This window comes from Danio rerio, chromosome 3 (genome assembly GCF_049306965.1).
Source record: "Danio rerio strain Tuebingen ecotype United States chromosome 3, GRCz12tu, whole genome shotgun sequence".
In the NCBI taxonomy this organism is placed as follows: domain Eukaryota; kingdom Metazoa; phylum Chordata; class Actinopteri; order Cypriniformes; family Danionidae; genus Danio; species Danio rerio.
In genome coordinates, this window is record NC_133178.1 from 44,720,596 (window position 1) to 44,736,102 (window position 15,507).

Sequence of the window (15,507 nt, forward strand, 5' to 3'; positions counted from 1 at the left end):
AACCTGGTTAGATGGGCAAAATACTGTACATACAGTTGTGTAAAATGTCTTTCCTCCTCCCTCCCCTCATGCAAGTTTTCTGATTTTTAGGGAAAACAGACCACCCAGAGAAAACCACTTTGGATTGTGGGGAAACCAGAGAAAAGCCACTCCAGCAATGTAAGAACATAAGAACACATCCAGGAAAGCCTCCCAACAGGCACATCTTGGAAATTTCTTATTTTTATAAGTATAGTCACTGCCAATTTAAAATTTAACCATGATTTTTCATGAAAGTCAATTTTCCTGGTTTTCCGTTTATCATACTGGCTTGTGAAACTTGGGGCGACACTAGAATCTTTTAACTAGGGCATGAGCCCCAATAAATTACTGCTGTGCCCCACTAAAATATAAATCCTAGTCTGTCATTTTCTCTGATTTCAGCATTCAATCATTCAGAATAAGAACCAGTAATCTCAGGTTTGCGAAATGAATGGCCTTTTTGAAGTGAAAAAAGTGAAAGTTGAGACATTTAGCCGAGTATGGTTATCCATACTTGGAACACACACCCGGAACAGTGGGCAGCCATTGCTGCAGTGCCCAGGGAGCAGTTTATATAGTGTGTGGTGCAGAGCAATGGTTATTCACAATCCCAACCACAGTCCCAATCTGTGACCTTTCAATCACAAGTTCAACCCTCTAACCATTATACCACAACTGCCCCCAAGTAAAATAATAAGTCAAACATTGAAGATCTTATTTATTCAGAGAGCAAACAAAACTGGCAAATGTATTGTAATATTAGTCAGTGATAAAGCAGGTATTTGTTGTATGCAAACTTTATTCCGCAAGACAAATTATAGATCAAAAATTAGTCCCACTGTGTGTGTATGTGTGTACTTATTTATGTATTTTACGAGGTAAAATTTAACAAAAATTGTTAAATGACATGGGTTTGACCTAAGTGTTCCTTTGATGAGGTGGTTACGAGAACATGGCTCATGTCCTCATAATTCAAAATGCTCAAAAAGCATATACTGAATGAAGTGTTTTGATATGCAAAACTTGCCACAGGTTTTATGTGAAGGTTGGGTTTAGGTGTAGTATCTTTATTTTTGAGAGTGTATGGTAAGGCCTGTATAAAATGCATCGAGTCCTTGTAAACCACATATACAGTATGTCTCTGTTTGTGTGTACTTGTGTCACAATAACTTCTAGTTATTAATAATATTCTACAGAACTCATGATATGAATTTCACAGAGCAGCTGACACATTACAGAGCTTTAGGGTTTGGAAGTGGGAACAAATCAATTCAGAATATAAACATTGCATTGTATGCCTCACAGTATTACTATTGGCCTGGAATGAGCTTACATACTGTACACGAAAACATGTTGAGCCACCACAATACAAGGAGACTTGCTTTTTTTTCTGTCCAGAAATACACTAGCAGGCAATCACATGAGCCTAATCTGATTTCTTTCCCTTATCCTTGTGTTTCTGCCTTTTGATATTGTTTTTGAAACAGAATGGCATTAAGCCAGCATTGTAGAGAGGAGCCAAACAGTCCATACGTTTCATACTCTCCGGGGTCTTCAGCTTGTTCAATTAATTAGCTGTGGTTGGCTCTATTCCTTCAGTGCAATCGAATAACATCGCAATGGCAGACTCATTTGTTTTCCCTGCCCTCAGCCAAATTTGGGCTCCACTCGCAATTTTGCATCTGGATAAAAAAAAGAAAGTAAGGTCTTCTGAACAAAAGAAAGATCGAGGAATGATGTTAACCCACTTTGGGAGAATTTTCTGTAGCCTGAGATGTTCATTTTGGGAGTGCTCTAATGCGGTGGACGTTTGTTCTTCTGGGTGGAGTGGAGGGGAAGCTGCAGAGTAGCCATTATTGTGGTGAGGCCGGGCCACATCAACCCTCTGTTTATGCCTACAGCTCTGCACAGTGAGACATTCCGCCTCCTTCTTTTGCAGTCTCCTCACACGCACATCACTGCTTCACTGAGCAAACTTCACATACTCAAAATGATGATAAGTGGACCAGAACTTCCCTATTAACTTGCAATTGAAGAGTTTTTTAAACCAAAAGTGAACATTTTGTCATCATTTATCATCCCTTCATGTTGTCCCAGACCTACAGATGTCTGTAGAACACTGAAGGTTGTGTTTGTGTGCAGTAATAATCAATAGGGTTTTCAGACTTGAAAATGATTCAAAGGCAGCAAAAGGAAGGCTTGCTTGAAAAGATGGTCTGGGGTGCGAGGCTAATTCTAGTTTTGAGTATGGTTCATTCGGGGTATGTTTTTTTTCACACATTGTTCATTCAAGCCTGGTCTTGGTCTTAAATCAGTATATCCAGACAGATACAGTTTGGTTTTTAAAGTTTAAAGGCCTTGATTCACAGTCTGCCAGCAATGGGCTGTTTTTGAATGTTGGCCAGCTTAGTTTTTTTATGTTCTGCACTACTGGCACAAGTTGGACCTCATCAGAGGCTTTTTAGCTAATGGACAATGTTAAAATTAAGTCTGTTCTTATTACTTGGCACTATATATTCATAATGAGCTCTCTAAAATTATGTGATTAACATTATTATTAATCAAAATTGTAAATAAGTGCATATATATATATATATATATATGTATATATATATATATATATATATATATATATATATATACATACATACATACACACACATATATACATATACATGTACATACATATATATATATATATATATATATATATATATATATATATATATATATATATATATATATATATATATATATATATATATATAGTCCTAGTTTAAATTTAGTTAATACAGAGAGTTATCATTTTTCATGCAGACACAGACCTAGTTGGCCAATGAATGTACTTTTTGCAGTGTGTTTAAGTGCAACTATTAGCCCAGCCAACAAAGTCAACTTTTGTCACTGATATTTTTCTGGCATAGGTGTGGTGTGTCAGAGCCCCAAAGGCAGTATGATAAAGATCAGCAAGTATAATTTAGTACTACCTTAATGTTTCCACTGAAGAAAGAGAGTCATATGAGTTCAAATGACATGACAGTAAATGATGACATTATAATTTAATATGGTAACAAAGCATTATCTGTTGGCCTCCAATTAGTTTTTTTTTTCACCAACTGAACGAATAGTACTAAATCTACTAAATAATCAAAACAGTTCCAGCTTTATTTATTATTAGAAAGAACATAATTTTGCACCATAATGATAACCATAACTAATGTAGTCATTCATTTTGTGTCCCTGGACCAAAAAAACTAGTCTTATTTTCCCAAAAACTAAATTGTATAGTTCAAAATGATCTTTTTATGCCAAAAATCATTAGATTATTAAATAAAGATTATGTTTCTTGAAGATATTTTGGGAATTTCCTACTGAAAATATTTATAAACCTATTATTTGATTAGTAATGTACATTGCTAAGCACTCTCAGCAGGCACAGGACATCAATATGGTAGGCCATTGAACCTAAGCAGGGCTGCCACCAGTCAGCACCTGGATGGGAGACCACATGGAAAAGCTAGGTTGCTCCTGTAAGTTGTGTTAGTGAGGCCAGCAGATATTTTGGAAATTTCCTACTGCAAATATTTAGAAATCTATTTTTGATTAGTAATGTAAGTTGATAAAGCACTTCAAGTAGGCACAGGACATCAATATGGTCACTGAAAATAAGCAGGGCTGCTCCCAGTCATTACATTTACATTTACATTTAGTCATTTAGGAGACGCTTTTATCCAAAGCGACTTACAAATGAGGACAAGGAAGCAATTTACACAACTATAAGAGCAACAATGGATAAGTTCTATAGGCAAGTTTCAGGTCTATAAAGTCTAAGAAGGAAAGTATTAGTATTTTTATTATTATTTTTTATTTTTTTGGTACAGTTAGTGTGATATCCAGAGAGGCAATTGCAGATTAGGAAGTGAAGTGGAGACTAAATAGTTGAGTTTTTAGTCGTTTCTTGAAAATAGCGAGTGACTCTGCTGTTCTGATGCAGTTAGGGAGTTCATTCCACCAACTGGGCAGATTGAGCGTGAGCGTTCGCGAAAGTGATTTCTTCCCTCTTTGGGATGGAACCACGAGACGACGTTCATTCACAGAACGCAAGGTTCTGGAGGGCACATAGATCTGCAGAAGTGAGAGCAGATAAGAAGGAGCAAGGCCAGAAGTCACTTTGTAGGCAAACATCAGAGCTTTGAATTTAATGCGAGCAGCAACTGGCAGCCAGTGCAAATGGACTAGCAGCGGAGAGACATGTGCTCGTTTAGGTTCATTGAAGACCACTCATGCTGCTGCGTTCTGGAGCAGCTGAAGAGGCTTGATAGAGTTAGCTGGAAGCCCAGCTAGTAGACAGTTGCAGTAATCCAGTCTGGAGAGAACAAGAGCTTAAACAAGGAGTTGAGCTGCATGTTCAGATAAGAAGGGTCAGACTTTTCTGATGTTATAGAGTGCGAATCTGCACAATCGAGCAGTTCTAGAAATGTGATCAGAGAAGTTTAGTTGTTCATCAATCGTTACTCCAAGGCTTTTCACCATTTTGGATGCAGCAATGGTTTCCCCATCCATCTGGATTGAAAAGTTATGGTGTAGAGTCGGGTTGGCAGAAACTACAAGCATTTCCGTTTTTGCGAGGTTAAGCTGAAGATGATGATCTTTCATCCAGTCTGAAATGTCCAACAGGCAGGCTGAGATGCGAGCTGGAACCGAGGGATCATCAGGATGAAAAGAGAGGTATAGCTGGGTATCATCAGCATAGCAGTGGTAGGAGAATCCATGTCTTTGGATGACTGGTCCAAGAGATGACGTGTAGATGAAGAAGAGAAGTGGCCCAAGAACAGAGCCTTGAGGTACCCCAGCGTTTAGATAGTGTAGGTTGTACACCTCCCCCCTCCAAGACACCCTGAATGACCTGTCAGAGAGGTAAGATCTGAACCATTGTATAACAGTGCCCGCAACGTCCAGTGACTCGAGCGTAGATAGCAGGATCTGGTGGTTGACAGTGTCAAAAGCAGCTGACAAGTCCAGCAAGATGAGGACTGATGATTTTGAGTCTGCTTTAGCCAGTCTGAGATCCTCCACGACCGAAAGCAGGGCAGTCTCAGTTGAGTGGCCTTTCTTAAAGCCGGATTGCTTGTTGTTAATGAGATTGTTTTGAGTAAGAAAGTCCAGGACTTGATTGAATACTACTTTCTCCAGAATCTTGGCCATGAATGGAAGCAGGGATACTGGTCTGTAGTTTTCAAGTAGTGTATGGTCCAGGTTGGGTTTCTTTAGCAGTGGGGTTACCCTAGCCTGCTTAAATGTAGTGGGGAATAAACCAGAGTCAAGAGATGTGTTAATTATGTGAGTCAGTGTTGGTATGACTGCAGGAGAGATGGCTTGCAAGAGATGAGAGGGAATGGGATCGAGTGAACAGGTGGTTGCATGGCTAGATAGCACGAGTTTGCTGAACATTAACTGAACGTGAGACTATATGGGAAATCTAGGTTGCTGACAAAAGTTGTGTTAGTGAGGCCAGCAAGGGATGCTCAACCTGTGGTCTGTGTGAGTCCTAACACCCCAGTATATTGACGGGGACTCTGTCCTGCTGAGTGAGTGGCATCTTTCAGATGAGACGTTAAACCTAGGTTCCAATTTGATTTCCCATTTTATAGACATTTTTAATGATCAGTTTGACATATCTACCTTGTATTTAAAAGATTCCTGGGAGAAAGATTTCAGCATTCAAATTACCAGTGAGGACTGGGAAAAGTCTATCAAGGTCATAAATACATGTTCTATTAACTCCAGACATCAACTAATCCAACATAAACTAGTACATTGGCTTCATTATTCTAGGGTTAAGCTTAATTCGAAGCCACCGGGAAAGCCTTTATTAATTATTTGTCAAATGCCCAGGATAACAGTTTAAAGGTATAAACCTGTCATCGTCTGCAAGATCACCATATTGACTTTTTTGTATTTGTTTTTATAATTGTTGTTGCTTTTTGTATTGCTCTGTGTTGCTTTAAGAAAATACAAATATAATATTCAAAAACCTAGGTCCTGACTCTCTGTGGTCGTTAAAAATCCCAGGATATCATTCAAAAAAGAGTAGTGGTTGACCCCGGCATCCTGTTCAAATTTGCCCACTAGCATCTGTCCATCATGGCCTCCTAACCATCCCCATATCCTAATTGGCTTAATCACTCTCCATCAAATCTCCTTTCCACCAATCAGCTGGTGTGTGGTGTGCGGTCTGGCGCAATATGGCTGCTGTCACGCCATCCAGGAGGGATGAAATTCCTCCCAAAATTGTTTAAAGCTCTTTGAGGGTCCACAAATGCGCTATTTAAACTAAAGAATTATTATTAATATGACGTCAGACTGACGTTGTACCCCAACGTCATGGTGTTGTTGCATTTTGTTTGGAAATTAAATTCAGGTTGTCATCAGAACCCAATGTCGGGCCCATGTCAATGTCGAATTTCCAACCTAAAATCAACCAAATATAAACATCTAATGATGTTAGAGCTTGACGTTATGTGGACATTACCACTATGACATCTATCAGACGTTGGATTTTGGTTGCTTAACTGATAAACAAACATCAGTATTTGACATCAATATGACATTGGTTTAAGATGTTGGCTTAATGGTGGATTTTGGTCACTTTCCAACACAAACTAAAATCAAACAAATATCAACATTATTTGACGTGGTTATTGGACATTAAAAAAAAAAAAAAACGTCCTCAGATGCTGGTTAAACATTGAATTTTGGTCACCTGATGTCACAACGTAAATTAACCTAATATTAACTTATGACGTTGTGTGCCTGCTGGGCTTAATTTATACTATTTCAAAGGTAATTTTTTTTTTAACCATCAGATTTCAGATCAAATAATTCTCAAACATTTTGGTTTTTCAGACAAATATTATCCTATCATAACAAGCCATAAATAAATGGAAAGCTTATTCTTTCAACTTTAAGGCAATTCATAAATCACAATTTTGAAAAATTCACAGTTATTATTACTTTAGTGGTCCAGGGTCACATTTGGTCATCCCACAATGGCTAATGTAGCATAATTTGAACCTTATAGTCATGTCACAAGAAAACTGAGCTATAAAAGAAATTCCCAATGTCTCTAAACACCTCCAAACAGAGTTAGTTCCTCATCCCTATAGGCTTTCGGACTAAAGTAGCGACAAGGGTAAGCAAAGAGAACACAGGCTTACTCAGCACAAAGTTTAATTGAATGTGAAGGACCACCGCACTTGTGTTTGCTTATGTGTGCCCCCCTCCGCCTGTTCTCTCGTCTGTGATGCACTAATACCATCAGAGGCTTAACTAATACAGCACAGCCCCCCCTCCGACACACAGTGACACCGCACTGCAGCAATCCATACTTCATTTCCTATTACGACTCTCCAAAGCTGGGCATTTGCCGGTCAAGTGGTCAGTCGTCGAGCCGAAGTGTCCACAGTTCCTCCCCTTTGATGTCTTTCATGACCAGTGAAGTAACAAAGGCCATGGTAGCCATGACCACCAGCAGAGCGAGAAGAAGAATGACCCGGGCCTGCTATGGATGCAGTCTCTTGGTTCATCCGAAGGTCACTGGAGCTCCTCCACTTCTCAGTGTGGTGCTATAATGCACAACTCGGCATATTCACTTCATACAATCACGCTGTAGGAGCCAAAGTTTCAAAGCCCTTCAGAGGGACTTTGCACTGCATATGATACTTTTTCAGATCCTAAAACCAAGCAAATTAATTCTTTATGTAAATAATAATTGATGACGAGTTGTTGAATTATCATAGATTAATGTGCACCTCAAGATTGTTAGCATGTTGAATTGGCATCTGATGTAAAATGAACAGTTACGGTTGTAATTTATATGTACACTACTTGACAAAGGTTATGTCGCTGATTCCAATTGTAAAAGCAACAAATAATAACTTGATTTCCAGTTGATCATTTGGATCCTATAATGACCCATAGAGGAAGGTTCTGTGATAAGGAGTTCAGTGACAAAAGGCAGGAGAGACACAGGCTGCCAATCAGGCGGGCTGGACTGTGCAACCGATTTGGACGTTTTACACCAGTGTGTAGTTGATTATGAGTCCCCTTGTTTGTTATCCGTTTTGATCCATATTAATGTTCTGATTATTGTTATTTTCTTGTCAATCACGCCATATCGTCATCTTGGAATTATAAGGTTCTATCTGCGTTCTGAATGATTTTAAGATATTGAGCTTCAAAGTTTTTGCATTCCATAGCAAACAGTATGTGTACAACATTTGTTTTTAAAATAAAAAGTGTTAAAATGCAAACAACTTAAAAAAAAATCCCATAAAGTAAATAAGTTGTCATTTATTAAGAATATGTCAATAACTCAATTGTGACAAAGATGTCAGATACAACATTATAATTCTAAGCTGTCGATATGTTTCGCGATTTCCACGTGCGTCGTAAGTGAAAGTGTTGAAATCAAACCCAACAATCTCATTTCGGACTCTGAACTGGAAATTCACTTTGATTCATGGTACATTACAACCTATTATGTGTATCTGTTTAACATCACCTGATTTAGTAAATAACGCGTGAAATGTTCACTTTGGGTAGATTTAGCTTGTACAGTAATACTTAATGGTCATTCCAATTGCTTACAACAGTACATTTAATTCATCATTATCATGATAATCCACAAATACTCAATGTATGTTTATTTGCATCTTAATTAATATGTTTGTTTGTATAATTTTCTGACATTGGCAATTGTTCCTCTAGACCAGGGGCCTGTTTCAGAAAGGAGGTTAAGTGAAAACTCAGAGTATTTTAACCCTGAAATGAGAGAAACTCTGGGTTTTCCGTTTCAAAATGGCAGGTTTGTTAAACTCGAGAAATCAGGGTAAGTTAAGCCTGTTTCTGAAAGAAAGGTAACTTTAACTCAGAGTCAGTTACCGTGGTAACTTACTCTGTGAATCTAACCTGGTCCGGAGCAGGTTTTATTCTCTAAACTCTGAGTTTCTGTCGGTCTCCTCCCCTTTTTTAAAGATGAAGCAGTATTTCTCGCCTTAGCCTTACGTCTCCACACACCTATTTTAGATCTCATTTTGGAGATGTGCATAAAAACGATTGATAGAAACGTCATGATTCGCATAACTTTTGAAAATACGCATAATAAAACATGTGCATAACTGAGTAGGTTAAACTTTTATTTGATAAGAAAAGATGCGCATGAACTATGAAGGAAACACTTAACAAATTACAGTATGTGCATTAAAAAAAAAAGGTTTGTTAGAGATGATGATGAAAATGTGTGTGAATGGACACACCAGCAGACTGAGCACACTGTAGAACATCTTAAATGTTGTTTTGGTCATTCTAAAATGCCTTAACTGTTTCAGTATTAGCGTATATTATTAACTACCTCCGAGCGTCTCAAGCGTGTCAAGATCACCGCGTCTCATGGCTTCAAACGCCCCCACGTGTTTATTGTGTGTCAGCATTGTCGTCTGAGGTGCAAGTACATTTATTAAATAAAAAATAATTGCCGCAGCTTCTTCTACCACAGTAAATTCTGTTTTTACTGTTGATATTTGTTCATCAGAAAGTGACGATTTTGTTCCCCTTCGGTTGGGGAACTTCAGTGCCATGAATGGGAGGATTCGGATCAGAAGCCGCTTATCTGGAGAGTATTGAACGGGCCAATGAATGAAATTAATTGGCAGCGTAAGCTTGCGCAGGTGTGCGACATCTGCAATTATCTCAGCATATAAGCACACCTGAAGCCAGCAGACGCCATCCTTTTCGCTTCAGATCCTTTCTGAGTGAGTCGATGAGGGTTCCTCTTGCTGTTCAGCACTTCAGAGCGAACGAGTGTGTCTCCCGGTCCAGAGTGGGTCTTCGCGGTGGCAGACGGTCGAGCTGGGTTACTCCCTTGCCTGCGGTTCTTTGGGTCCGGTCCTCCAGAGCGGTGCGTATAGTTGCAACTTTCCTAAAAGAGCAACACAGTCGTGCAGCACGTCCTTTTCAGGATGGCGCTCCGACTGTGCGTTTCTGGATGCGGGGGTTTCCTGGCTCCGGATGATGGACACGATCACTGCATTGCATGTTTGGGGGTCCAGCATGTTAATGCGGTGCTCGCGGGCGGTTCATGTCGTCATTGCGATGCCATGACCGTTGCACAGCTAAGATCGCGGCTAACTTTCGCAAGAGAGCGAGCCACCCCAGTTGCCTCCTGTTCTAAAAAAGCAGCGGGCGCTCGGGCAGATCTGAGGGTTTCAGCGGGAGATAATCCGCCGCCCACGGGCTCGCGGACCTCTCGCTCCTCACGGCGCTCCATCCAAGCTTCGGGTGGTGAGAGTGATCCGTCTAACCAGATGGTAGCTCTCACACTCGCTGACACCGGAGATCAGATGTCCTCCGCGGCATCGGAGGGTGGGCTTTCACTGTCCGACGAAGATCCGGACCCGCTCGCCCCCTCCGGGCAGGTGAGCGCTGTCAAATCGGATCCTGAAGCGGACATGTTAGCCGTGCTTTCCCGGGCTGCTTCGGCCGTGGGGTTGGAGATGGTTTATCCCCCAGCTCCGCGGCCGGACCGACTAGATGGGTGCTACGTAGAGGACCAGAAGGCGAAGCCTTCGAAGCCTTTCGTCCCCTTCTTCCCGGAAGTGCACAGTAGGCTCACGCAGTCCTGGAGGGCACCTTTCTCTGCCCGTGCTGCGAGTGCCTCCGCCCTCACCGCCCTTGACGGCGGAGCTGCCAGGGGGTATGAGGCGATCCCGTCAGTGGAGCGCGCTATCGCGGTCAATCTTTGTCCGCGCGGCGCCTCTACGTGGCGGGGTTTGCCCCGCCTCCCGTCCAAAGCCTGTAGGTTGTCTGCCTCCCTCGGAGCCAGAGCTTATAAGGCTGCGGGCCAGGCTGCTTCTGCTTTGCACGCGATGGCCACCTACCAGCGCTACCAAGCGCAGGCGCTGGCCGAGCTGCACGAGGGCGGGTCCAACCCAAGCTTATTACATGAGCTGCGCACCGCGACCGACTATGCTCTTCGGACTACTAAGTCCGCTGCGTGTGCGCTGGGGAGGACGATGTCCACACTTGTGGTTCAGGAACGCCACCTCTGGCTAAACCTGGCCGATATGCGCGACGTTGACAAAGTTCGCTTTCTTGACTCGCCCATATCCCAGGCTGGCCTGTTCGGCGACACCGTCGGTGAATTCACCCAGGAATTCAAGGCGGTGAAAGAGCAGTCGGATGCGATGGGCAATGTCATCTATCGGCGTGGCCGTAAGCCCGCTCCGCCCGCCGAGCCATCCACCTCCGCTGTTCCTCGCCGAGGGCGCCCGCCAACGAGTGCTGCCCCGCCCCCGCCTGCGCCTCCGGCCAAGCGGGCGCGGCGTTCACCTCGAAAGCAGGCAGCCCCTCCTGCCCAGGGCGCCGTTAAGTCCGGTAAACGGACCGCGAAGCGTCCCTGAGACAGGCCATCCGGAGAAGAGGAAACTTGCTCTTTCCCCGCTGGAGGGCGGGGCCCCGATAACAACGGTACTTTTCAGTGCCACCAAAACATCAGTAAAAGAGCACTTTTCCCCTTCCCCGGATGTGACTGCACGAGTTCTGCCAGTCCGGGACGCGCTGCCTTCCGGCTCGCAGACTCTACGTGCTTCGCCAGTGGCTCACGAGCGCTGGGGGGACGGTCTCCCTTCCCTCAGCCCTCCAGCCCCCTCTCCGGAGTCAGGGTGCGGAGCCAGAACGAATCGCTCTCCTCCAGCTTTTCCGCGGGACCCTCGTGCTTCCCGGATCAGCACACCCACTCCGCGCTGCCCCACCGCTGGTACGTCAGCGATTGTAGCGATGACTCCATTAGCGAGGGCTCTGCCTGCCTGGTTAGCGCGGGCCAGCCCCTCGCGGTGGCTCATACGCACAATCAGACTCGGTTACGCGATTCAGTTCGCGAAACGGCCTTCCAAGTTTACGGGCGTGTATTTCTCCAGGGTCAACCCCCTGTCTGCCCCTGTCTTGCGAGAGGAGATTGCTGCCCTCCTGGCGAAGGGTGCAATCGAGCCGGTTCCTCCAGCCGAGATGGAGAGTGGGTTTTACAGCCCATACTTCATCGTACCCAAAAAGAGCGGTGGGTCACGGCCAATCCTAGATCTGCGCGTTTTGAACCGCTGTCTGCACAAGCTGCCGGTCAGAATGCTCACGCAGAGGCGCATTCTCCAATGCGTTCGTCCTCGGGATTGGTTTGCAGCCATAGACCTGAAGGACGCGTATTTCCATGTCTCCATTCTTCCACGCCACCGCCAATTTCTGCGGTTTGCGTTCGAGGGTCGAGCGTGGCAGTACAAGGTCCTCCCCTTCGGGCTCTCTCTGTCTCCGCGGGTCTTCACCAAACTCGCGGAGGGTGCCCTAGCGCCCCTTCGGCTCGCGGGCATTCGCATACTCAGTTATCTCGACGACTGGCTGATTTTAGCCCACTCGCGGGAGCAATTGATTATGCACAGGGACGAGGTGCTTCGGCATCTCCGCCTACTGGGGCTTCAGGTCAACCGAGAAAAGAGCAAACTCGCCCCCGTGCAGAGGATTTCTTTTCTCGGGATGGAGCTGGACTCGATCACCATGGTAGCGCACCTCTCCGAGGAACGCGCTCGCCTGTTGCTGAACTGTCTGAGGGAGCTCGACAGCAAACTAGTGGTCCCACTGAAGTTCTTTCAGAGGCTCCTGGGGCATATGGCATCCGCAGCCGCCGTCACGCCGCTCGGGTTGCTCCATATGAGACCACTTCAGCACTGGCTTCACGATCGGGTCCCCAGACGCGCATGGCACGCGGGCACACACCGGGTCTCGGTTACTGCGCTGTGTCGCCGCGCCCTCAGCCCTTGGAACGACCCCTCGTTCCTACAGGCCGGTGTGCCTCTAGGACAGGCGTCCAGCCATGTTGTTGTTTCAACAGACGCTTCCAACACGGGTTGGGGGGCCGTGTGTCGCGGGCATGCGGCTGCGGGCCTCTGGAAGGGTGCCCAGCTGCATTGGCATATCAATCGCCTAGAGCTGTTGGCAGTGTTCCTCGCTCTCCACCGCTTTTTACCGGTGCTGGAGCGGCAACACGTGCTGGTCAGGACGGACAGTACGGCGGCGGCGGCGTATATCAACCGCATGGGGGGTATGCGCTCTCGCCGCATGTCTCAGCTCGCCCGCCGTCTGCTCCTCTGGAGTCACCCGCGGCTGAAATCGCTGCGCGCCATTCACGTCCCAGGCACGCTCAATCGTGCAGCCGATGCGCTCTCACGACAGCTGTTACGCCCTGGAGAATGGAGACTCCACCCCGAGTCTGTTCAGCTGATATGGGCGCGATTCGGGGAGGCCCAGATCGATCTGTTTGCTTCCCCCGAGAACGCTCACTGCCAGTTGTTTTTTTCCCTGACCGAGGGCTCTCTCGGCACGGATGCACTGGCCCACAGCTGGCCTCGGGGCATGCGCAAGTATGCGTTTCCCCCAGTGAGCCTGCTCGCGCAGTTTCTGTGCAAGGTCAGGGAGGACGAGGAACAGGTTCTGCTAGTTGCGCCCCTTTGGCCCAACCGGACCTGGATATCAGAGCTCTCACTCCTCGCGACGGCCCTCCCCTGGCGGATCCCTTTGAGAGAGGACCTACTCTCTCAGGGACAGGGCACCATCTGGCACCCTCGCCCCGATCTTTGGAACCTCCACGTGTGGTCCCTAGACGCGAGGAAGACTTAGGTAACCTACCGACTGCGGTGGTTAATACCATCACTCAGGCTAGAGCCCCCTCCACGAGGCGCGCCTACGCCCTGAAGTGGAGTCTATTCACTGAATGGTGCGTCTCTCGCAGAGAAGACCCCCGAAATTGCCAGATTAGTGTTGTGCTCTCTTTCCTTCAAGAGAAGTTGGACAGCAGGCTGTCGCCCTCCACTCTCAAGGTTTACGTGGCCGCCATCTCCGCTTATCATAGCGCGGTAGCTGGCGGCACCGTGGGAAAGCATAACCTGGTCATCCAGTTCCTTAGGGGTGCTAGGCGAATTAATCCATCTCGCCCCCCTCTCATGCCCTCTTGGGATCTCGCCCTCGTTCTCACGAGTCTGCGATCCGATCCCTTTGAGCCACTCGAATCAGTATCTCTAAGATTTCTGTCCCTGAAGACAGCTCTGCTGGTTGCGTTGGCCTCCATCAAGAGGGTCGGGGACCTGGAGGCATTTTCGGTCAGTGACTCGTGCCTGGAATTCGGGCCGGATTACTCTCACGTTATCCTGAGACCCCGCCCCGGTTATGTGCCCAAGGTTCCTACCACCCCCTTTAGAGATCAGGTAGTGAACCTGCAAGCGCTGCCCCCGGAGGAGGCAGACCCAGCCCTTTCTTTACTTTGTCCAGTTCGCGCTCTGCGCATTTATGTGGACCGTACTCAGAATTTTAGATCATCTGAGCAGCTCTTTGTCTGTTATGGCGGTCGGCAGCAGGGAAGTGCCGTATCGAAACAAAGATTATCCCACTGGATTGTGGATGCCATTTCACTCGCTTATTCGAGTCGAGGTCAGCCGTGTCCCCCGGGAGTACGTGCACACTCCACTCGGAGCGTTGCATCCTCTTGGGCGCGTGCACGCGGCGCCTCTCTAACAGACATCTGTAGAGCTGCGGGCTGGGCGACACCCAACACATTTGCAAGGTTTTACAATCTGCGAGTGGAGCCGGTTTCCTCAAGGGTATTAGGTAACCCTTTGGTGATTGAGGAGACAACTCGGTAGGGTGTTGAAACACGCTTGCTGCGCCATTCTCCCTAACACGGAGGTACGTGCGCCTTTTTTATCTGTCAGTAAAGTTCCCCGTCAGGTGAGCCCTGCAGATTCCTCCGTGGCCCCCAGCACTGACTCAGCGGAGGAGTCACTTGCTGGCCCACTACGTTGTAGGTCTGCCCGCTGGTCAGCCCGCGTTTTGGGTATAGGTGCCTGCTATGCGTGATCCCCACTAGGCGATCCCATATGCTTATTCCGCCACGGTTAAGTCCCCCCCCTGGGCGGACCCGTGTCTTCCCTCTCCGCTAACCACTCTTTGCTATGCGTACTCCCCCTTTTTAGGGCTAGTCCATACGTAAATTCTGCCATCTATCCCCCCCTTGGGTAACGGATGGCCTCCGCAGCGTCCTCCCTATCGGGATTGCACGCTTCCCAACGTACTGTCGTATTTCCTAGTATTATCTAGATGCTCACGACTTCCCAAAAAATATAGCTAAATCCGTAAAACTTCTGTTGAAGTAGGATAAATTAGGGCCAGGGACACGTTGGAGGACCGCGCCCCCCATGATGTGGGTGCGTCACGCTTGCTTGACTATCTCCTCATCGGGGGTGTTGGTAAGGTGCAGTCATTATGGCGCTTTCCATATTCTCCCATTCATGGCACTGAAGTTCCCCAACCGAAGGGGAACGTTCGAGGTTACAGAAGTAACCCTTCGTTCCCCGAGGAGGGGAACGGAAGTGCCATATTCCGTCGCCATAA